Source organism: Aquila chrysaetos, chromosome 2, assembly GCF_900496995.4.
Source record: "Aquila chrysaetos chrysaetos chromosome 2, bAquChr1.4, whole genome shotgun sequence".
NCBI classification, from domain to species: domain Eukaryota; kingdom Metazoa; phylum Chordata; class Aves; order Accipitriformes; family Accipitridae; genus Aquila; species Aquila chrysaetos.
The window spans coordinates 38,972,307-38,997,171 of NC_044005.1; the positions used below are offsets into that span (position 1 = coordinate 38,972,307).

Sequence of the window (24,865 nt, forward strand, 5' to 3'; positions counted from 1 at the left end):
CAGTCTGGCAGTGGTGGCAACAGGCTTTGGTCCAGCAGCAGCCAGAGAGAATGACCCTATGAAAAATCTGTATTATACATGAACATAAATCCAGAATTTTCCATTCCTCTTCCTTCTGCCTGGAAACATACGGCATCTATTCCCAAAAGTTTCAAATAGCAGACACTGAAACGATCACTAGCCCCATGGGCTAGGAATTATTTTTTCACAGCTCTAGGTCTAAAAAACTTTGTATTTTATCCTTGAACGGGATGAAATCTTGCAATACAATTATATTATTACTGAACTCAGGAGAATTTTTTAACTTCCCTGCCTGCCAAACAGAGCACAGGAGCTTGCTGCTGAGTCCAACAACTGTACTTCTACAGCATATGTGACCAGAGGTGCAGTCAGTCCTCAAGGAGATACACTACAGTATGCACAAACTACCGATGGAAGGAAGCATTTGCAGGGGTTACCACAGACCTGTGCAAAGCACTACCTGTGCAAAGCTCTACTACTTTCTGACGAGTAGCTCGCTCCACTAATACTACTATGTTCAGGCTTCCTTTTGGCGTGCGGCTCTGCTGAAACTGCTCAGAGACCACAAACCATGCTTTAATAAAGAAAACACACACACACACACAGAAGAGAAATTCCACCACAACTAAAACCCAGCCATCCTTCTGCTCTTTCCACCTCCCACGCTGAGCTTCAACCTTGCATTTAGAACAAGTCAGAAGTGACTGGCTCTGTTCAAAGCATTAAAACAGCCAGGACACAGATGCATCAGCAGTTTTATAGTCTTTGTAGGTAGCCACCGGTCACATGTCCGCATAAACTCATAATCAGGGGACTATTTGTCTCTATTTCTAGGCTGAGCAAAATAGGAAGCTGCCAGGACAGCAAGCGTTGTTGGAGAGTCCTGGAAGATGGAGTGCTGTGCTCAGACACCTCGGATGCAACAGGGCACCCATCCACTCAACAGCTGAGATGGGATTAGTTAAGAAGGCCAAAGGGAGGACGTGAGGGTAGCTGCAAGGCATACCCTGAGCTCAGAGTCCCCCAGAAATAAACAGCTTGAGCACCCCCCTTGCTATGCACCAGAGAGCTTCACTGTAAACACACCCTCTACTGAAGCAGAAAGCAGTAATATAAACCAGATGCTGTAGGGAATTTTTTCCCTCTTTGTCTGCACTAAATTTAAATACTGAGCTCTTCTTTTGCCAATTCATTCTTAAAGGGCCTGTGTGCCGCTCTTCATCTCTTCATCTTCACTTGTCAGAATTTAACAGAGAACTCAGCAGCCCTCCATGCGCTGTGACCACCCCAGGAAGCACATGTTCTTCATGAAGTCTTGAAGGCTGAGACCTGGCTTTAACTACTGCACCAGGAGCCCTCACAGCTTCTCTGCCTGTTCACGGGGGCACGACGGGAATCTTGCAGCTGAAATCATGGCATGAAAGCACTGCTTGTTGATCTGGCCACATAAATGCTAATGGATTAATGCAGTGCCATCCATTCACTCGAGTTCTTCCAAGCTGACAGAGGAAGGAAGGGAGAGGTGCCATGCAAGACACACTTCGGAAGTTGGGTGTTGCTTTGTAGCACACACTGCCTACTTAATCAACAGGACACATCATCACATTTCAGCATTGTGCCATGGCTACATCTAAATTTAGGCAAGGATTCCTGGGCTGAAGACTTGCAAAGCTGTAAGAGCAAAAGAGTTAAAGGCAGCCTGACATGCGATGGGCTGTTGAACAGCCCAGTACACAAGGCTAATTGCACACCGTTCAGTGCAGCAGAAGCACACAAGCAGCAGTGTAATTGCACACTGGGTAACAATGTTTCCCAAAAGCTGTTTTTCCAGCTTTGACAAGGGGGTAGGCTCAAAAAAACCTCAGCCATAGTTTTTAAGACAACTCTACCCTGCCCCACTGCTGAACATTGCTACTCCACTACGAGGTGCAGCAAGGACAAGTGTGTGCCTGAACTGCAGCTGCTCAACCTCCAGGTCCAAAGTGTTCTTTCAAACCAGGTGTGAGCCCTGGAAAAGTTTCCCCTTCCTTGAGGTATATCCTACTCCAGGTGTTTATCTTCTCAAGAGAGATGTGGTAGAGTCAACACAGGAACTTAATTCCCACCTCATGTATGACAAAGAATTGCACTTAGCTTTCAAAAATTGTACCAGACCTGATCAACACAAAGAAAGTCCCACCAAGAAGCTAGTTTAATTGTAGTGCCAAGAGCAATCCACTAGCCTTCTATGCCAGGTGACTAAAATGAGTATCCCACCACAGGCCTTGCCTCCCAGGCAGAGTAATGGAAATCCATTATCTAAGGACATACAGGTCTCATCACAAAGGGCAGCAGAGGAGAACGTGCTAGAAGTACTGCCCCTCCAGACAACGGGCTCCACCTACATTACCACCAGGACACTTAAATGGGTCAGCTACCATAGTACAGCTGAACTGACTGTACCTGCCACAGGCATTAAGTCAACACCATCTTCCTAGTGCAGGCTTTAAGTCATCATGGCTAACTACTAAAATGGCATTAAATTTAAACATCACTGAGGCTGTGTTCCCATCCCCACTCACCTTTGTTGGGCTATCAAAGCCCACAGCTGCTTTGGTTATCAGCAGGGATTTTTTCCCAGGAAGGTGCCTTAGCCTCCTAGCACTACTAAGCATTGGTCACCCTTGGCAACTCAAACAAATCACTAATAACACAACAAGCAACATGCCATTCTTGAAGGATGCAAAATAATGCTAGTGCAACCTTTCCTACATACTGTTGTATTAAATTTCTACTTGGTTTCAGCTCTTCTTGAAAATTAATGCCTCACCCCCAAAATCAAATATTAACCCATTTATTCTTCGATAACAAGCCATTCAGTAAGCAGCAGAACTAACAAAGTCTGGCTTCCTACATTGCTCTGGTGCACGCTTGCTGGTGTCTAATAAGGAACAAACCTATTTGACTTGTCCCATCCTGCCACACATCCAGAAACAAGCATGCAGTCTGCACCTTTCTTTGTTGTCTGAATTCTGACTTATTTTCCCTAACTTTGCTGTTAATCATAACGTCATTGACCCTTTGAAGGCAAACAGTCATAGGGCAAGAGGGATGTTCTCTCCTGGAATATAAACTAGCTAGAAGATAGAAAATGAAAGCATAAAGTGGTCAGTCTCCATCATGGAGAGAACTAAGCAGAGGGGTGACACAACATTTCATACAAGCGCAAATATCACCTGATATAATTATTAGTGATAGAGGAAAAATAAGATGATCAGTAAGGTGAAAACATATTTTGGTTTATAAATCCTAGCTGTGAAGAAGTAGATTTAATCAAAGGCAGGTGAGTAACAAAATGACAAATAAAAAGTCACTGGTGATAAATCCTCAAGGATTCAGTTGTATTGGAACTACTCAAACATCTTACTGGATCCTAAATTAATTCAAAATAAACCAGGACAAAACAGGGAAGAGCCCTGAACAGCTCACCAGCTCATCTGCTTAATGCACAGCAATACCCTAAAAGTGAGACTGCAAGTACAGGTAAAGAAGGAATGGGATGAACAAAATTATGGACATTACAGTAAGAGCACACTGCTCTGTGCTGCGCCTGCACGCAGAGCATAGTGGGGTCCTGAACCTGCACAACACCAGAGCAGGAAAAAAACATTTTTGTAAGCAAACTCCTTAAATCATCAGAGATGTTCAATTTACTTCTGCTTTACAGTTCAGTAGGAAAGAGCAGAATGTAATTACACAGCAATTGTTCCATACATCTATGGCAGATTTTATGCAGAGTTTGACTTAGGTGAAGGTCAGATCAATACTATGTGGCTTACAGTTGGTTTGTTTAGCTTTTTTAAGGCAATACAAAGTAAATCTCCCCTTTCCTGCCCCTCCCTTGCCACTCTTGAAAAAGACATTGTCAAGGTACAGAAATAATTGTTGAAATCTAGACTTTCTGTGGACATTGTAGTTGCATATTAACTACCAGTGTGAAACGCCACCGACAATAGCAGCTCTGAGGGTAGCACGGGGAGGTGCCCTTCTCTTACACGCAGAAGTGAAACCATTCAAAGGATGGGGTGCTTTTTACCTTAAGTACTGCAAGTTTTGAAACAGTCTTACAAAGATAGTAATTTTAGGTGGATAACAGAACTGGGCTGCTTCAAAAAGCCATGCTTCAGCACCCCCTATAAAACAGGGCATCAAAAACACTGTGAACCATCACAACACATTATTTGCCTAAACCAAGTATGCACGCATTCATACATCTAACCTGTATCTTTCCTTAGCTTTTTTAAATTTCTAGTAAGCTCTGATCTCATTTGAAATGTATGTTATTTTAGCTACAAGGTCCCCAACTTGCATACGTTGCTCTTGAAACTCTCAGATGTGGCTCCTGACCACAGGAAACGATCTGTGGTCTAGCTTGTCAGGAAGAACAAATTACAAGGATGCCCACTGCTTTATACTTGCATGCAGGTAGCTGGAACCACTAATTTTACCTAGAAACTGTCCAGGACATGGGCTCATCTTGTTTTCTGTGATGCATGAAACACTCTGCTGCACAAATCAACAGTCAGTAAACCTATGCACTTAATGGTTTTCAAAATAGGGGGCACCCATTAAAAAAATGCAGAGGTGCTCTACAGCAGTGGTTTCAAGCCACCATACAAGTCTGTCACCCTGTGGCCCTGCCACAGCAGAAGAGGTTTTTTTCCCCAGGGACAAGAGAAACTTCTAATCCCACAAATTCCTGAATGGCATTTCCTAAAAATAAAAATATCTCAGTTTCTTTAGTAAATGGCATGGGATTTATTCAACCCAGGAGCATGATAAAATTCCAGAAGGTTTGAGCTTTCTATGGCAATTTTGGAAAAGCCTATCAACCTAAACAGCGTGCTAGCAGTAAGACTGAAGCTGAACTCATTAAGATGCTCCCCATGACCAGCAATAGGAAAGAAGTTCCCACAGGACCAGAGCACCATCCTGGGTTTCTATCATCCCACAACCTTTTACATCCTTTACCAGTACCTCAATTTAGGCTACATGGGATTTTTTTCAATCCTGGAAAAATCACGCGGAGGACCCTCAGAGTGTAATTTGCTGGTGTGGTATGATGCACAAGCACCACAATGTTGTGCTTTCCACATCCGTACTCTCAGCCATTGTCTCTGTTTCTGAACAGGCTCTTTTGGCTGTGCCCACCCACTACACCCCTGAATCACGTAAAGATGGATGCCTGCTCAGCAGCCTTAGTTACCAGAGCTGGTCTCTCAACTCTTACCCCTGCTTCCTGACACAAGTCAGCTGATTTCTTGTATTAGCAGATACACCTGCCAAGTTCCCAGCTTGGTGAAGGGAGACAAAGCTATACTGAGGAAGCCCATAAATTCACAGGGTACAGGCATGGCCGACTTGCTTGCAGGGCAGAGTGTGCTCTCGCTGATGGGGAGGGCAGCAGGGTGGCAATCCCCTCATCTTCCAGACTGACCAGCACCCAGTGGTGCCCCAGCAGACCGGCAGGACCAAGATGGACACACAGCACACTCCTCCATCCTGAGGAGGATGGCAGAGATGAGGCACCGCTGCAGATGGACGTGGGAGGCAGCAGAGCCACCAGCACAGGACGGAGGGGCACCCTCATTTTAGGGACTGAGCACCAAGCCGTGCGGGGGAAGGGGGGGACCCTGTGCTGGGCTGATGGGCTGCTCTGCCAAGCACACGGGCCAGAGCTGGAAGAAAGAGAGGAGACTGCTGCCGAAGAGGCACAAGCCAGAGGGAGAAGCCAGTGCAGCACCGCTGGTATCCAGGGGATGGAGACAGCCCAGGTCTCACAGGCACCGCAAAGGCCCTGGCAGCCACACAGCACCAGGGACGGGCCTGGCAGCAGGCCTGCGTACGTCCTCCCATCCACTTCTTGTGAGACACCATTTGCTTTCCACCAACTACACAGTCTTTGGAAAAGCAGGTATATCCCAGGAGCACTTTTTTTTTTTTTTAAACAGTTTATTTTTATTAATTGCAAGGAAGGGCAAGTCAGTAACAACAGCACAGGCTTCCCTGGTATCTGCCAGCAGCATCTGCCTCCTCCAGCAGCTGTGGAGGATCCCCGGGGCCTGTTTCACACTGTGCTCGTCAGCACGGCAATGAAGACGACACAGGAGGGATGGAGCACAACAGCTACAGTGCTGTCTAACAGAGCAACACGCACCCCTTGCTACTGTGTCTGAAACCCCACAGGTTCGGCGGGGCAATGAGGTTGAAGAGGCTCCCGCTCCTGACGTGAAAGATAAAATGAAGTCTCTGCCCAGGGAAAGGCAAACGATTTACACAAGACATTTCACTTGAGCATAGGATGAGGTAGCAGGGACTCTACCTTTATTTGGGAGCTACTGTGGCTTGCAGCAGAGAGGATTCCTGCTAAAGGACACAAAACCCATACAGGCACCCTGAATGACAGAACTGCAAGTCCAAGGCACAGCAAGCGGCACCAATGCTCATACCAGAGCTGCTGCAACCCATCACAATGAGGGACATCCTCTCCAGTTTCCTTCCACTGCAAGGGACAGGACTTGCAGAAGTATCTTGGACTCAGGTGGGAAGAAAGTTTCAGGAAAAGATAATGTCTTGCTGAAAACATTTTCCTGCCAGGTTCTTCTGTTCAAATGTGGAAGCTCTCATCTTGGAGAACTTCTACTTAAGCTATGTTGTCACCGTAGTAAAACACTGATTCCCCCCTGGCCACATGCTATATATTTAGGACACGCAAGGAAGAAAGGGCAGGTACTTAGGAGACAGTACCCTGGTTCCACCTGAGACCTGGCCTGGAAGGGCAACAAAAGCACTATAAAACCTCACTGCAACACTGGGATACTGGGAAAAACAAAACCTTCACTCCAAGACTGGGCACATAGCCTGAGCAGACTGCTACTAAGCTGTACCCCGAGTCTTCCTTACATAACTTTTAAATCTATTTTTGCATAGAATTTAACAATCAACTAAAAAGGAGTCCTTAAGACATGTGTCAAGCACCCTCTCACAGATAACCCTGTAGAAAGGCTCCTGCACACTCCAAGGCACATCTCACATGCCAGTTCAAGGTAGGTTTCTTTTGCCTTTAATCATTTCTCCCATGAATAAGTAACACCTAATGAATGTGCTCTTACCCTGACAGTATTTGTATTCTGATACCCAACTGCTACTCATATGCCTCTCCTAAGACAGTCCCTTGTTAAGATTACAGTAGCAAGGGCAGGAGACATGGAAGTAGACATTGTTTAACACAAGTGCTTAAAGCAGTCGTTTAGCTTAGTACCAATTTCTTATTTCAGACTTTAGGCCTTAAGACCACTGGATTAACACCCTTCATGGAGTCTTTTAAACACAGTGTTCTCTATAACATGTGCATACCTATACATGACAAAGTTAAAGCCTTCTTTACTGTAGACTCATCCTCCGTTCAGGCAGCTCCACAGCAGATACTCCTTGAGCAAGGCCTTCTGCAGACAGCGTATGATCAGTCACTTGCCATCTTGCCCTGTCCTGCTATGTACTTAACCGTGGACAGAGCAGTAGCTCATTCACACTCGTGCTTACACCACCACCAACCTTGGTGCAGTTCCACAGGAGGGAAATCTCAAACACGATATCAGTCACAGTCCTCTCAAGTACATTATTTTAGGGGAAAGGGAATGGTTTCACAATGGAGAATGACTAAGCCAACCACCACTCTTCAGTTACCATGGCTGGGTGTCTACTCAAATTCATCACTGTTGCCCAAAGATTGGCTGTAGAAGTTACTACCACATCAAGCTCTTCGACCCTGCTGCCTTGTGTTGGGAAGCCGCCTAGAGATATCTACTACACACAGAAAGCCAGCAAGAGTATTTATGAAGCTAGGGGATTAGACTGAACTTGCTTTGATGCATGTTCAGAAGTGCTCATATTCTTACATGTTTGTGTAAGAAAATGCCAAATCATTTAGTCACAGATAATACGTCAGAGTACAGTTCATCTCTTTTTTAAAGAGTGCCTTCCGTGCTCACCATTCCTAATTTTGCGGTTGCCTGACAATTTTCCTTTGCAACAGTTGCTAAGCAAAACATTTGCAATTCAGCTTACTATCGCAACTGATACATGGTGATTGTTCCTAATGGTTACACAGTAAAATGCATGGCTGTTGAGTCTTGTTCGGTTTTGACCTACCTTATTTTTTTCAGATCTGTGACACTCAGGATATTTTATTCTTTACCTAGGGAATGCCTAAATCATTTCTACTGCAATATATGCATACATGGATAGATAGGAATAATAAAATAAGCAGATCCTGCATCATGTTACTTGGGGGGGGGGGGGGGGGGGGGGGGAAGAACAAAACAAAAAAGACAAAACAAAAAACACCACACCACTGACAAGAAACAGATAACCCAAACAGACAGCAGGACATGCAGTTTGTGTGCAATCTACAAGTCATCATTGCCATGATGTTTGTCATCTGTTTTATCAACTAATGAATCATCTGAGTGAGGCAAGGTACATGCAAATGACAGCAGCATTAGTTACCATGTGGAAGTCAAATTACCCCTGGTACAAACAGCCAAGGAACATTTATTGCCACTTGTTTCAGAAGACCTAAAAATGTTATTCTAGCAATATCCATACAAGATCTGTCAATATCTACTGAAAACAGATATCTTGCTAGCATCCTAAGACATCCACCACAAGCCTTTTAATTAGAGGAATTTGGGATTATTTCTGGAAGTTCAAGTAGCTTTCTGTTTCATCTACAATAATCCAGTTCAGTGTAAGATCAATATAGAAAAGTTAATTCAAGACAGACTCAAACTGCTGTATTTTTAATATTTGTGGCTAAGAAACTGTACCACACGTTAGCAGTCACAGCTAGCACTCAACAGAATAGGAAGCAGGAACTCATCTTCCTTCCTGCTGAAGTACAAAACAGTAAACAAAAGTCAACTTTGTTGAGAAAAAGAGGAGGGTCCTTCTAACATTACCAACAGACACATGGACAGGTTTATTTGAAGCTTGTGCTTAGAGTAGGAAACGTCTCCTATTCCCCTTCAGCCCAAGAGCTTCCTAAAGGAGGTAGACCCCAATAACAAACAGGATGGTCAAGAGAAGTTCTTTTTCCATTAGCTTTGGCTTCATCACAGAGAGGGGGAAAAAAAAAGCACACCTCTCCATCCTTCCTCTTCCATGTCTAATTCATATAAACTTCATCCATGGATCATGATCAGACTTTTCAGATAAGACAGAAAAAATGTGATGGAAAAAGACCTTTGGAAGCATGGGGGAAAACAAACTTCTGCGATTCCTAAGAGATGATAGAAGTCTTCAGAAATGGCTTTGGAAATCAGCAGCAATGTAAGCTGCTGCCATGTGTTGAAGCTCTATGGAGGACAAGGCAGGTCTTCACATGTGAACTGGTACTAGACTGAAGAAGGGAAAAGCCCCATGCTGTGTATGGGCAGAGATGAGTTTGTTAGGTGACAGAAAGAAACAGACGGATCTGCCTTGTGCAGGAGTAGTAGGAAGGTAAGTCACACCCTGCCTTGGGCCCCATGGAAGTTTGCTACAGTTATGCCCACACTTATAGCAAGGGTAAGCTATAGACTGTGCTGAAAATTACACCTTCCCTCTTGTCCAAAACCATGCCTCAAAAACTAATTTGAATTTTATACTTGGTTCTCCACCACCACAACTGCTTGTATTCAGTACTGGCCAAATTGCTGAGCAACACCCATCCAAACCCTTACGCCAAGGGGCAGTCCCATTTCCCAGACTAGTCACTGTCGATCCTGGGTAGCTTCATGCACTAATCTCAGACCAGAGTCCAGCCAGAATCTCCTTTGGTAGAGATCAAGTTACTATGGCGTAAGTTAATTCCTGGCAAAACTCCCCTGGCTTCAAGCTTACACCAACGATAAATGCAGTTTAGTCCAATCCAGTCTTTGTTCCTAAAACTGTCCATTTTCTGCTCTCCCCATAGCTTGCTCCGAGGGCTGCAGTGACGAGCAGGTCTCTGCAAGGGAGCTGATGGCAGACTGCATAGCTTCACAGGAATACCAACATGAAACATATTGTTTCAGGATCTCTGGTCAAGTGCTAATCTTCCGGATTTGGATGCCAGCCCCGATTATGATAAGTATGCAGTAAACAGAACTGTGCCATGTGATATGTGCACTTAACCCTCTTCCTGCTGGCAGCCCCACGTCAGCACAAAGTTGCAGTGGGAACAGCAAAACAGCGTCTCCACTGACTGATTGGCCTTTTGTCCTCAGCTTGGTGCTTACTGCTGTCTCCTCTGGAAAACCACATCCACACAACAGAAGGATGAATGTGATTTCCACCATAACCAGTCCCCTAGAATTCTGCTTTATTTGGTAATCTACCCCACTCTGACCCAAGCATATGACTGGGCACCAGCCACGGCCATGTCCAACAACAACACTGGTCTACGTGCAGCTTCACAGGGAAAAGGGTATGGGTAATTAAGATCCCACAGTGGGAAGCTCAAGCTGATCTTGTGTGTGGGCCAGGAAGAAATAATCCCACTCCCAACACGCTGAATAACCAGCGGGTGGGCTTGAAGAGCAAGGACACAGTTGTCCCAACCCTTTCCTCAGCAAGCAATCACACGATTGTTACACACTACAGTAGGTATTGGCCATCGCCCAGGGGCACCGCGGCTGCTGCACAAGCATCCGGTGCAGTGCATCCCACGCTGCGCTCCCACTTCAACTGCTGCCACACGTATTGTGCAGTTATGACCACGCAACCCTACACCAGCACCCACCACAGCTTGGTAAGAGAAAATGACCTGAACCAGCAGGCTGGAAGCCAGGTAAGTAATTAATTTCAGCCCCCCTCTCTCACGGGATCCTCTTCCCTCCCATGGGATCACATATCCTACCATCAAGGCACGCAGGATCTAACCTTTGCAGGACTCTTCCTTCCTCTTACGCAGTCAGATGGCCACAGAGCATTGTGCTTGTAAGGGAAACATTTTCTTCCTGCACAAATCAGGCAATCCAACTCAGTAAGTGGAGTTTTCACAGCATTAAGTTCAACTTGGTACTTAACAAGCCTAACTACACTTATTAGTGGCCCAGGACCTCCTCACATCCTACCTCCTACATCCTATGCACTGCACTGGCAACTGCCAGAGGAAGTTAGTCATTTCCACATTAGACTGTCTCCCATGCCATGAGCCAGCCAGCCCATTTCTGCACACAGGTAAGGTATTGTTAAGTGAATTAGAATTTATTTCTTCCCTTCTCAGCTGCCAAAACAGCTAAGCCTCTTGCATTGCTTAGCAGGCTACTCTCTAGCACTTTTTTTTCTGACTTCCTGATGCTTAAGAACCCAACCCTGATAATTTAGAGCCTGTCTCCTGCTGTCTGTGTGGTTTCTCTGCATTTAGGACTGCTGTAGGCTGAGCTGTCCCCAGGAAGATGCAGCACAGAGCCCTGACATGTTTACGCTGCAGACTTTGAACTACACTTGAAGCAACAGTTGGCAGAGCAATTCAGGTCCATATGAAAAGCAACCAGGCAGCAAAAGCAAATCAGATCAGAGCTAGGGAATAAAGAGCCAGGCACCCATCAGTGGAGCTGCTGCAGCAGACCATCTCTCCACTGACAGGGGATTCCCACTCAGCTCACTGTAGCACCAGCCGGCCCTGTTGCATTATCCCAACAGGGAAGCACCAGCTCCCAGGCATGAGGAGCCAACCCACAGCACAGCCCTTTGCTCCCCAAACTGCCTACAGCAGCCTTGCCGCTCTTTAAAGATGGGGATCAGACTACTAGTACCTGTTCATGGAAGAAGTCTGGTATTCTGCAAAGTAGCATGGCAAAGTCTTCAGGTTTTGAGCTTTCAGACTTGGAGGGCTAAAGGACTGCACTTGCTGAGCAGCTTTGTTTCCTCAAAGCTTCAGCAACTGGGTTTGTGTGAACTGCTCTGAGCTCTGGCAACCTCTGCAGGGCCTAAAAGGAGGCAGCTAATGTTCCTGCATAGGCAACAGAAACAGCTTCTTTCCCAGTTCAGCAGCTGCTGCACAGCAGTTCTTTGACCAGCTATTAAGCACTGGCTTCCAGAAGGCAGGAGACTGCATTGGACTTGAAAATGAGACAGGTGCCAAATCCCAGTCCAGGGCCAGTGCTTGGGGAACCAGACAATGTGATGTTCAGAACACAGATCCACCAATATTTATTTCCACAGCAAAAACAGTTAAGTTTGGGTTTTTTTTTTTCTCTTAGACTCTCTCCAGCTCTTTCCCATTCTCCTGCTGCTCCCTCACTGTGGGGAACTATCTAGCTTTAACTCTTCTCCTTCTTGTTTTGGTAAATTAATTTTAACACTGATTAAGTTCTTTCATCTGGCTCACAGTTCATGTCCACAAGCAGTTATGTTGGAGCAATGCAGAGGCTATGCCTTGCAACAGAGTGAAGGAGAAGCTGGGGTCCCGTTATTTCTCAGGCAGCTATTGCTAGTGCAGCCCCCTTACTCTATCAAGCCATAAGCATATTCTCACCGCTTCCAACATTACTTACAAGCAGATTTCCATTCCCCCACTCCAAAACCCTTCCCCCATAATTTCAGATCTCTTGCATGGCTAGAGGTGGTTTTAGGCTGCATTCCTACCTAAGGAGAGTTGGCGGACAGTTTATTCTTCTCACATGCAGACTAGAACCATCACCTGGTCCAAGCTGCAAAAATTCAAGGAATCTGGGCAGGGCTTAAAGAAAGTGAGAAAGCATTGCTTTGCTTTCCAACCCAGTAAAAGGTATTCAGACGCCTGGAACAGAGCGCAAACCTCAAGCTCCTTTGCCTGCCACAGCCAGGTCCCCTCTGCATTTGCTGCGGCTCCAAATACCATATTGCTGAGTGACTGGTTTCACGGCTGGCATTGATCACTTTGTTGACAAGCTGCCATTAAAGTGGGCAGTCCCACCCTGCACTTGCCCTTCACCTCGCCCACCCTGCCACCTCCTCCTTCTCTTAATCTTAGGCTCAGCAGGATCAACTCTCATCTGGCTGAAAACTCACTTTTCCATAGCGTGTGCAGGTACTGATCACAGGTGCATCCAACTGAGAAGCAGTGACAGTACACAGTCAGACTGGATTGAAGATTGTGAAACTGCATCAGGAGTGAGTCTTGCTCCAAGTAAATCAATGAAGAGAGAACACTCAGCACTCACAAATGCAAAATTTAAATAAATTAGGTGCAAAACGTAAGATTTTGGCAGGCCTTTAGAATCATCAGGGACTGCCAATTTGAATATACCTTATGTCACCCTCTGGCAAACTGTCTAGAATACACTTTACAGACTGCAATTACACAATACATTTATTCACTCGTTTTGTAAGGCTGCAGAAGTACCAAAGTTTACTAGCCAAAAGGCAGAAAAGTGCTACATAAACTACATCAAGAACTCTGGAGTATGCCATCCCCAATACACGTATGTAAAATATTTTGCCCATTCATATCTTCTTGGAAAGGCAAAGCAAGTAGCGAATGGGGGGTAAATTAAGCCCCAGTTAGTTTGATAGAAACAGGCATGACTAGTCTATTCTCTTCTACTAAGATTGGAAGGGTGGTTGTTGTTCTGGTGCACTGCAACTTCATGACAAATAAGCACTCTTACCAAACCTTGTTAAGGGTTCACATGAGAAGAAGTCATAGGAAAATGAGACTTACCAATCCACAAGGTCAGAGGGGAACAGAAACCCAAGCGAGTTTTGCCAATGCCTCACTCTTTGCTATAGCGTCAGGACAGTACTCACACCCAGAGGCACACTTATCCAAAGGACACCTTACTGCATACTGCAACCTGGCACTGATGAAGAGCTTTGCTCTTTGCCTAGAGAGCTGTTCCATTGGATGGGCTGTGCAGGCCGAATCTACACCTTCGATTCCCACAGCCTAACTGTGCCCAGTGCAAACACTCCCCTACCTCAAGCCTCTCTGCTGCTGCCCTGCTCAGAAGCAGAGCATGGTTTGCTCAGGGGCTGCTGGAGTCCACTGCCAGCGGGGGACTTCCAAATAATCTCTGAAGGAAAGCGGACACCACCAAAATAGTCTCTACATGAAAGAGATTAAGATTATTATTAAAAACCTACTAACAAAAAGTTTCAAAGGCTCTTTCCAGCACCGCATCATTTTGTTATTGTATCAGACCACAAAAGCCAGCAACCCACCTAAGCAGAACAGCAATCTTCAACCCAAAACATGCGAGATCACTGAACACAATGGCAGAGCAAGATGGGAACACAGATTTCCCTTCCCAGCTCCGATTAACGAAGGCAGGGCAAAGAAAGGGAGAAGACGAAGAGGGAGAATTTGGGTTAGGGAAACATAGGCAGAAAAAGAGATATCAAGGAGTACCATCGGAGGCTTTAAACTCAAAGCAAAATTTAACAAAAAATAGTATGCTGGTGATTGTATTCTCTTTGGTTACGCCCACATCAGAAACTCACTACCCAATATTGCTGTACTACACTAGCAGAGTTGGAAGGGTGTGGAGAAAGGGACATCTATACTTGCAATTTTGTAGCAATATGCTGAAAGCAGACATCTGAAGCTAAAGATGACAGAAATACAGAAGCACCACTCTAAAGCAGTCTATTACTAAACCTCAACCTGAGCAGATACTGGGAAGCACTCAAGCAGGGTGTGCTGATAGTAGCTGCACCAGTACCTAAAACCACCAACAAGTCAAACACAAGGTGCTAGTGCAGAAGAACATGAAATTGAAAGTAATTTCTTTGATTGTAAGCAACTACCACAAACAGGGAAGCAACTTTTATGTGGTCTTAAGATAACACTTACAAGTTCAAAAAAAAAAAAAAAAGGGTCCATTTAAAGTCAGTTATCTCTTCAGTGCTTGTGGCCTTGCAGCATCTGGGAACCATGCTCACAGATCCGAATTTTCTGGTGCAGGGTGGTCTATGAACACAGGGCAGAAACACTGTCCCTGTCCCCCATTACCCTGCAGGCTACAAGCATGGCAAGAGACTGCAGGAAGACACAGATAGTTGCAAAGGCAGAGTGCAAGGCAACAGGCAGATTCTGCTCAGGCCCTCAAGCAGAGATCTTGGCACATCACGGCGCCCACCACATAGATCTATGGCCACTGGCACTCTAGGACTTCCTCCTCACCTTACTGACCACTCTGACCTCCATGGCAACAAGTACATTTTAAATCTTTCATGCAACTCAGTGACAACAGCAGGGGCAATAAGGTAAGTATATAGACAGCCAGGGCAGAGGCTGACGGCATGCACAAGATCCAGAGGAGTAAGAACATCTCTCCCCTCCTAAGCTAAATCCAGAGCATATGGATACTCAGAGGTTGTTTCTCTATTCATTTCAGCTGCCAGGGGCCATGATGCAGACTGCACATCTTATAGCACCTCTATTGCCCAGCACCACGCAGGAATGAAGCCTGGGAAAACTGCACGATAATTGCTCAAGAGCAAAATGAAAACCCTGTAATGGGAGTGGGTTTTGGGATGAGGGTGAGTTTGGGGGTGGGTGGGGGAGGGTGTTTGGTTGTTTGTTTTCTTGTTTTGGTTTTTTGTGGTTTTGTTTGTTTGTTTTAAAAAAAAACTTGTCCTCGGGCCAAAAAGACTTTTCATTTTTCTGACCCCATCACAGGCCAAATACTGCAAATGAATACCCTACTTGGCTGCTGAGTACAGCATGCCTGCCAACTGATGGCTGGCAGCTAGGTATTTTACCACTGTGGGACCTTTGCTTGCTGCAGTTGCGTGTACTCACCCACCCTCACCCCTTCTCAACCAACAGGGCTCTCTACTTTAAAAGCTACCCACACTTGCTGCTCACCACAGTCCTCCTCCTCCCCAAGAAGGAAGAGCCTGAGTTACAAGCAGCTTCATCTCAGGAGGTAAAAATGAGGAAGCAGAACACAGGCTGGAGGGAGATAAGCATGCTGGTACTGTCCTCCTGTCAGGTTATGAAGGGGAGAGCAGGAGAAACCTTCAGGAAAGCCAGGCTCATTGGTCCCAAAAGGAGAAGTGGCTGAAGAATGCAGCAGAGGGATGCCTCTGCTTAGAAACCCCAAGTCCTGCAGAATGAATCTGCAGGGAGAGGAGCTGAAGTCTCTTGGCCTTGCCTATGAAGTTAGTAATCTGGTGGGCGGGGAGAGAGGACAGACACTGTGCACAGAGACAAGAGGGTACTCTGACAGCAAGAGGAGACATTGAGCTTGCTGCAACGTAGGGATTTTCTGCCACGTAATAAACCAAATGTTAAGTACCAATACATCAATGCCACCAGCTGCCCTGCAAGTTCCACCCAGCACCAGTGTCCTCTGACACAGCTTGCAAAGAGAAGGTTCCTTTCTGACAAAAGGGCAGCAGGAGATCACCATGAGCTGGGCACACTAGCTCACCTCCATGGGGCTCCTGAGCTTCTCCGTGCTATGGGAAGCCCACATGGCACCAGCTGGGGCTTGGCACAAGAGGCAACATGGCCTGTGCCAGGCTTGCCCTGTGTCCCCTGCACCCACCCCTGGGCCATCAGCAGTAATCACCTCTCACAGGACTGCAGGCAAAAGTTGTTCCAAGCTCTACAAACACAGAGGATATAACGCTTCAAGTGTTTTAGTTACTGTAAGCAGTTCACTAATTACAGTAGTAATGATTGGATTATGGCCAGTTAACAGCTTTAAAGAAATAAGCCATTAGAGGAAGGGGAGGGAAATACTCCTTTGGGTCTAGGATGGAAACAGCTTTCAGCGGTCCACCCTGTAGGAGGCTGTCAGTAGCTGGCTGGGTCAGACCATTTCCAATGGGCTGCAACAGCAAGGAGCAGTCTAACATGTCACTGAATGATACGCTGGCACATAAAAATTCTCAGTGTTGGAGGAGGTGCGCTTGCAGGAACAGAAGTGTCCTGTTCATACGCTGGCCCTGTCAACTCCAACACCTCTGCATGACTGGACTCAGAAAACATGATGCAGGCAGGTGTGTGCGTGCTAAGTTACCAACACAGTATCATGCTTGTGATGCTTTGTTTCAGCATGCAAGGAGTTGTGACTACAGGCATTTTAGAAACTCTTTAACAGAGACCTGCTAGCTCCAACCAAACAGCCGAATGCAAACACTCACAGGATCAGGATCCAAAGGCACTCACCAGAAAGTGCAGCTAGAAATTTCCTTTCACTAGCAATTGTTGCCAGCACTGGAAAGACCACAGTATCAGGCATTAATCCCTTAGTCCCTCCAGTTGCTAAAAATCCATACAAGGAACATGCAGGGAGGGTCCCTGCACACTTCACTCTCACACATCTCCTTATTCTTCCACAGCATCTGACTGCAGAGCAGTCTTTGCAGAAAAGCAGCTGGACCAATGGATGCCTGCAAGAATTCCTATCCCAATGCACAGAGGCCACAACAAGAAGGACTGCCAGCTCTGGAAAGTGAAGTTTTTTGCAGCCATGCCTTTTCTGTGGAGGGCAAGAGGTCCCAAATGCAGAGCCTCCCCCTTGAAGGGCACCTTCTGCCCTTCAGCACCTTCTACAGAAAAGGAAAGGAATATCTTATTTTACAGAAGAAATCCCCAGTGTGTTGAAACCACAATGAAGGGAACAACACTCATTCCCAGATGACTACCCTGATGGTACCGCCAGCAATACATCCCTGCAGATTGGGTAGCTTTGCCTAACCAAGGAAAGCCAACTCCTTGCACCCCCACCACCTACTTTTCCCTCTCCACTTGCCCTAGAAAAAGCAGGTCCCTGTACCCCTCGCCAGCCCTCACCCACAACAGCCACCCCTCGGTGGCAACACCCCACCATTGTGACCCCTGCGCAAGCTCTTCAGTGCCTCCCCTCACCCCCTCCTCAGCAGTATCTTGCTCTGCTTGGTCTCCTTGTTCTCCTCTCCCTTCAGAGGTCTTCAGCTGAGGACTGGCAGAAACTGAGTTTGGTATCGCTGGCTGGAGGGTGAGGATTTCTGGCAGGAGAAAACCAGTAGAGCTGGGCATCTTGCCCAGAGTGAGTTCACACTTGGCTCACCACAGCTGGAAATAGTCTCATCCCTGGCCAGGGTTCCCCAACGGCCCAACAAAACCCTCGGGAAACAGCAAGTTTCCACGCGTTAGCCATTTTGAAACAGACTGGTTCATGTTCATGAATGTACTCCCCCGCTGCCCCCACCCAGCCCTCTCTATGCAGCACAGCCGCCTGCAAATGCCACTGCCAAAAGGTGCTTGATGAGCAAGCACTGATGAAGCACAAGGTCTCGCTTTGTGTGTGGAGCCAGGTGTGGCCAAGACCGACGCGTCCGACGCTTCCTCTGGAGATGCTCCTTCTGCACAGCAACACCTCGAGCAGAGCCAGAGGGAAGGCGGAAGGCAGAGGCTTGAACAAACGTACCCCCACATTCCTCTTCCCACCACGCCCTTGCATCTGAGCTACTGCTCTCCCCTCCCTCATCGGCGGGAGATCTCCACATCTCCCAAACCAGATAAGACATGTAGGAAACTCACCTGGAAGCATAAATATGCTTAAAAAGCTGGAACTGTTTTCGGCTGCAATCAAAGTTTTCCTTAGGAAATTAAGTATTTTCCGTTGTGATAAACCCTGGCATAGATGTGGTCTAAACAGCTTTAAATGAAGTGTCCTTTCTTTGGCATTGTTTAGTAGTTAGGAAATGAATTAACTTGCTTTTTTTTTTTTCCACCTCTGGAGCCAAATTTTAAGGTTTTCTTGGGGATAATACATTTAAGTAGCAGAACTAACTCATCATCTACTAAAGGGTAGATTTAAATAAACTGAGGGGAATCACAGGTGTACACTGGGTAGCAAGAGAAACTCAGCTGCTATAGAGCCAAGGAATCTGGCCAGGAAAAAGGGCTCTGGGATGTACACATCACTTTCCATGATGAAGAAAAGAGAACTCAGCTAGGATGCAGAGAGACCCATGTATGGTTCTCTCACTCTCCCTCATCTCTCAGAGGCCTTTACGGGCCAGTTCCTGGAGCAAAGATGTAACAGCGCAACTTCCATTTACAGCAGCGGTGAAGTTTGAGTACTTAGGATCATATGCTGCAGCGAGGAGCAGCAAGTGGCTGCTGATCCAAAGGCTATGGAAAGCAGAAGTCCTTCCTCCGCTGCCAACTGGCCTTGGTTCAGCACCTCTGTAGGACGCAAGAGTTGTCTGCAGTATTGTAAAAGGAAGCATGAGTATTTTGCATGAAACCTCTCTGGTGATTGAGCACTTGCTCGTGGAAGGAGCGGAGCGAACGGGCTGCCCATCCACACTGTGCTGTGTGGCACAGGGATAAAAGGGCTCCCTCTGAAAATGTGGACCGTGCAAAGGACACACGAGCAGAGCCTAACTGTGCTATCCTGAAGGGCAGGCCCTACACCGCAGCAATGCACAGTCACTGCAAAGTCAAGCAGACTGCCCAAGAAGCAACCAGCTGATACATTAAGTCATCCCTGCCTTTCCATTGACCACGTAAACCATCTCAGTGGATGTGGAAGAAGTTGCTGCTTAAGAAGTCTGCCCTGCAGCCTCACCTGCCTATCAACTATCCACACTGCTGTGTTTCTGTAAGATTGCCCAGAAGCCCTGTACTGCTGGCCTTCAGAGACCTGCCTGAAACCACTCCAGTCTGAGCAACAGACAGGTGATATATGGAGACTCACATCAGTGGTGTCCACTGTAGTGAGTGTTAATAGCCAAGACAGCGCCTTTTCACCTGCCAGCACTTCCCATCTTGGCTCTAATACAATGGAAAGGCCAGTTTTGCTGTTATTTCCCACACCACAGGGATCACCACATTTCCAGGAGGCTTTCAGTCTACATAGGTAGAATGACAAATCAAAGATTCATCTGGATGAGACACCAAACCCCCCTCTGTTTATTCCTGCATACCCCAGCCCTGTCAATGGGAGCTGTTTCAGTGCACTGAGGGTGGAGAAGGTCTCTGCAGAGCCTTGTTCATGCTGTAGAGCTTCAAAGCAGCAACAGATCTGGAAGAAGGAGAAGAGAGGACAACTGCAGGTAAAAGCCTGAGGTCAGCCAGCTGCAGTACTGGTACAAAGGTTGGCTTGCAAAGGCCTGACCCAGCCCTTACCAATAGGATACACACATTGCCAGCTGAGCAGGAAAGACACAACAACGGGAAACCAACACAGGTAAAAAACAGTTCTGCTTTACTGCCTAATAGGGAGCCAAGAGGTTAAACTGGCACCAGGCCACACCACAAACATCCTATGACCAAGTTCTGCTCTCATGCAGTGGGAGAATGAGAGCAGGGAAGGCAATGACGGGAGGGGAACAGGAAGTGAGATTTTTTTGCTAATCATATTAATGCTAGTCGTTTTGCTCACTTAAGCATCTTTTGGGTTGGCCCAAGAAGTCCCCAGTTCTGTCTCCAGAATCTGGGTGACTCTGTTGAGAACATGTACATCAGTCTCACATGCTGGGGTCAAAATAAAGCAGCAGGTCGCTCCACAGACTTCTCTAAGACTTTTCTGGCATGACTACCACCAGACAGAAAGTCCTGCTGCTGCCAAGCCTATCTCACCCCTCTACACCAATTCATCCCAACAGATCCAAGCTCCGCGTAACATGCTTCAGTCCCAAAATCCCAGAGTTAGAGCAAATCGTATGACTCTACAAAGAAAAGATGACTCTCAGCCTTTCTTGCTAAAGTCATGTTTTTCCCACCTAGCAGTTGCCAAGCATACTACACACGTGTTTTCCCCCCCCCCAAATGCACAGTTCACCTATGGCTTTGAGGGGATGAGAGGGTTTTACGTTGCTATACAAGATTTGTAGGTGATGCTAAACACATTCCTTATGGTAACCATCATGTTTCCGGTAGTCACACACAGCAAGAAATCAGTTTTATGTTCTTACATAAAAGAAAAGTAAACTCTGTTGAACTCTGTCCCCCATCCTCCTCAAACACCATTGCTTAGACTGTACAAAATACCTCTAAAAATCACAGCAATACATCCAGCAAGCCCCTGGGGCAGATGCAACACATTAAAGTGAGACCAGTCCACTGTATGTGTTGTATTTTAGCAGTTTCCCAATGTTTCCCCAGACAGCTCTCCAGCCTCTTTTCTACAGTGACTGCTTTCTGCACCTCATCATCAGAAAGAGCACAGCCATCCTCTGCTAGTGTAAGTGCACCCCAGAGAACAGCCTAAGCGTCAGGCACAACAGTGATAATCCACAGGCAGCTGGAAGATGCTCTCAGTCCTTCCCCAGCACACAGCCATGCAAGTTTTCACCATCTCTGTCGCTGCTGCTTGTGCCAACCTTAGGAATTCCAGGCCAAAGTCTTAAGTGCATCCCAATGAGGTGGCACAGAAAAGCACATAGGCTCACAACCTGGCTGGGGAGGCCAAGTGAACCCTGCTCCTCCTGCAGTTAAAAATGCATGAGACATGTTAGGCTGCAGAACTGCACCTCTCACACAGTATACATGAGAAGAGCAAGGTGCCTACAGCAGGAGCAGCTGGGGAGTGTATTACCAACATTCATGGTGGTCACCTCAGTGCTGGGAAGAGCAGGTACCATTCACTGGATCTCCGCCGTAACACAGATGGCTTCTAAAAATGTGATCCCAGTGTTCACAAACACTTTTACTGAACAGGTTTACCAGCCCACATTCTCACAGTACCATCCAGTTACACTTGAATTTCATAGCCAGACAAACACCACCTCATACAAAAGCACCCGCTTCCTTCTAAGGGGACAAGTTCTCACCAGACAGCCAAGAAAACTGAAGTTTCCAAACAGCTTCTGCTTCAAGATGCCCTACGTGGCATGCCAGATGCCCCAAGCTATACCACTGAGCACTGCAAGCAGTCAGGGAGGAAAACATTACCCTCTCTAGCCTTTGCACTTATGCACGGCAAAATCATCATTACCAAATCACGTACACAAGAATTTAAACTGGTTGCCTGAAGCAGTCAGCAAGAAATTCCCCAGACAGACAGACTTTACATCACTGGGCTGGTAGCTGGATGCCTTTGAGGTGTTTCACCCTTCCCTAGAGGATTAGGAGAAGGAACAGTTCAATACAGTTTGGTGAGTATTGTGTTCTCATGAGTTGATCCTTGGGATCTGTTATAGAGCCCTCCAAAGAATGTGCAGTCTCCTTTTTAACCCATGCCTGCTTTCTCTTTAGCCTCCCCCCCTTAAATAGGATGCTGAATAGGCGGATAAGTCACTGCAAAGTGCACATGCCTCATTCATCATGCACGAAGAGGTTACAATGCATAATCATGTTCTTGTTAAAAAAACCACAAGCGCACATCCTGATGAAACCTGATCACAGAAAGTATGAGGCAGCTCCCACACTCAAGGATGAATAACTGATCTACAAAGCCAGACACTTCCAGAGCCCCCCTACAGCAACTTTTGAGTTTAATGTTTTGAAGAGCAAGTATCTGGCAATAAGCTACCTATGTTAAACAACAAAAACTTGATCTGAAAGATAAGAGATATCTGGTGACCTATATTGCCTGCCTGTTTTGACTGTAAGAGAGTAGCTAAGCAAGCAGCCTTCCAAATTTCACTATTCTGCTTCTGTATCGATACTGGTCGGTGCAAAATAAGCACAGAGGACCCTCAGGTGCATCAGGACCACCCTCCCTACAGCACACCCAGACTACAAAGACCATGCAAGGACCATCCCTTGCTATGGCCCATCGAGTACTATGCAGTGTCACTCACAGTGGGAGCAAAGGGACCCAGTGCTATACATTCACCAACAATGCACATTTATTTACCTCAAGGCTGAATCTATGATAGTGCTGAAAAAAATTTTAGCAAACTACAGATTAGGCGTGGTATCACACCTTTGTGTGGGTCCACAGCAGCCACCACAATTGTAGCTTTCTGGAAATCTGGACACCCTTCTCAAAATAGACCCTGTCTGGACAAGAGGACACTCAAACCAAGGGAAAAGGAAGCTGTGATTGTGACTTTTACATTTTGTCAGAGATATTAGTCACACTCATACCACCTGATCTGAGCATGCTACCAGCAGGCTTGGAGGTGGGGTGTTTCCATGAGGGACCTGAGCTCTGTTTAGCAGGTACTTTCTATCATTAACAACCCCACCTCAAACAGAAAGGTGATTAGCACAGCAAAATTCAAATAACAACAAGAGCAATAAGACCTGTTGGATGCAGACACAATAGGGCTGTGAGACCCATGGCTTTTTAGGTTATGGAATCACTCTTGTATTTATGTGTATCTTTACATGCAGTGCATGGCACAGAGTAGCGAGAGGGGTTCTGGGAGTCTGCCATTTCTAACAGGGAATTTCTGTAAGTTCATGAATAACTGTACTTAGTAAGTACTTCTTTAGAGCAGAAAAGTTGCTCCCAAAGTCTGTGCTATCACTGCTTCAGCAGCACCATAAATCTGAACAGTGCAGTTCTCTCAGCCAGAGATATCATTTACTGCCACATTGCCACAGAAACGCCAACCTGGTGAGGCAGAGCAGCACTGGATAAAGGCAATTTTTTTTTTTTTTTTTTTTAAAGAAAAGCATTACTATCATTCCTTACAGCATTTCAGTTGTATATGGCTGTTTTCTACATGCTGCAAATGAACACTGCCTCCTACTCATGTTGTCAAGACAGCAGGTCAGAAAGCAATTCTGCATTTAAAGTTTCCCACCCAGCTCTACAGTTTGGACAAGTTGCTTCAGGCCAGATTTTAAAATAAACGCTGAACAAGGTGCACCTTGAGCAACCAGTTCATGAAACAAGAGTGGCCAACAGGAGAGCCTGCTGCATGCAGGGCCTAAGTGCTGACCCCTACCAGCACCCCAAAGCAGTGCCAGCTTCACCCCAGTGTCATTCCTGACCTCCCTGGGACAATTGGGAGGCGGTGGCAGGAGGTTGTCCTTCTCACCACTACCCTTTGCCTCACCTGTGAAGAAAAGCCAGGCATGCTGAGCACCAAGTGGCTCACCCAGTCCCTCAAGGGCAAATCCAGCTCCTTCACCAAAAGCCCCCAGGGTGACTCAGGAAAAGTTTGAACACTGCAGCTGGCCATCTGTCATCAAGAGGGAGAAACGTCCTTGTGGGCACAAGTCACAATCTCTTGACCAATAAACACCCACATACATACTTTCTACATGGCAAGCTTGTCTATCTCAACAGCTAGGTGAGACTGTTGCAATGCCTTTCAGCATGTTTTGCTTTATAACACTGGGAAACAGTAGGATCAATCTTGTTATGCCTTGGCTAGCGCTACTTTGAGGCCTGACTCCAGACAGGAAAGAAGAGAGGAAGGAGAGGAAAGAAAAGGCTGTTAGAACAAACTACTGAGAGGAGTTCAACAGTGCAAAGGGGAAAGTATTTTAATCCGCAAAAGAGACCCCCTGCTCCTGCACAAAAGGCTGTGTAGAGGCTTATATCAAGTGAGAAGTACCTGAATTTATTCTGTGCATTGTATTTTTTGCCACTTATGCATAGCAACGCTGTGACGAGCTCTTTAAAACCTCTTAGAGTCTCTTCTGATAGACATGAAAAATAGGCTTCACATGGAAAGCCGCCTTCCTCCCAAGAACTGTCACTTTATCCCTACGTTGTAAAACAGTAACTTCCCAGGAAGGGGCAGGTGGGAAGAGGTGCGAGACCAGTGTCTCTTCTCTGTATCATGTTCAAGATGCCAAGCTTCACCCTGCAAATATGAAATTCACTCTGCAGCTCACCTATTTACCCATCTCAAAGCAGCTCATGAGATCATATCTCAAGCACCATCCCAGACAGTGAAGGCTGTCATATCTGTCTCTCAGCGCAGGTAGGAAACCTGTGAACCAGCT

The 24,865-nt window shown here is 46.4% G+C and overlaps 1 protein-coding gene and 1 long non-coding RNA gene across 7 annotated transcripts in view; one reads left to right on the forward strand and one right to left on the reverse strand.

The window, feature by feature from the left end:
• Positions 1-24,865, reverse strand: part of ACTN1 (actinin alpha 1) — a 93,281-nt gene that overhangs the window by 65,373 nt on the left and 3,043 nt on the right. The window lies entirely within an intron of this gene.
• Positions 11,014-15,480, forward strand: LOC121233737. The gene is made up of 2 exons (XR_005933801.1): positions 11,014-15,273; positions 15,405-15,480. It is a non-coding gene; the product is annotated as an uncharacterized LOC121233737 (long non-coding RNA).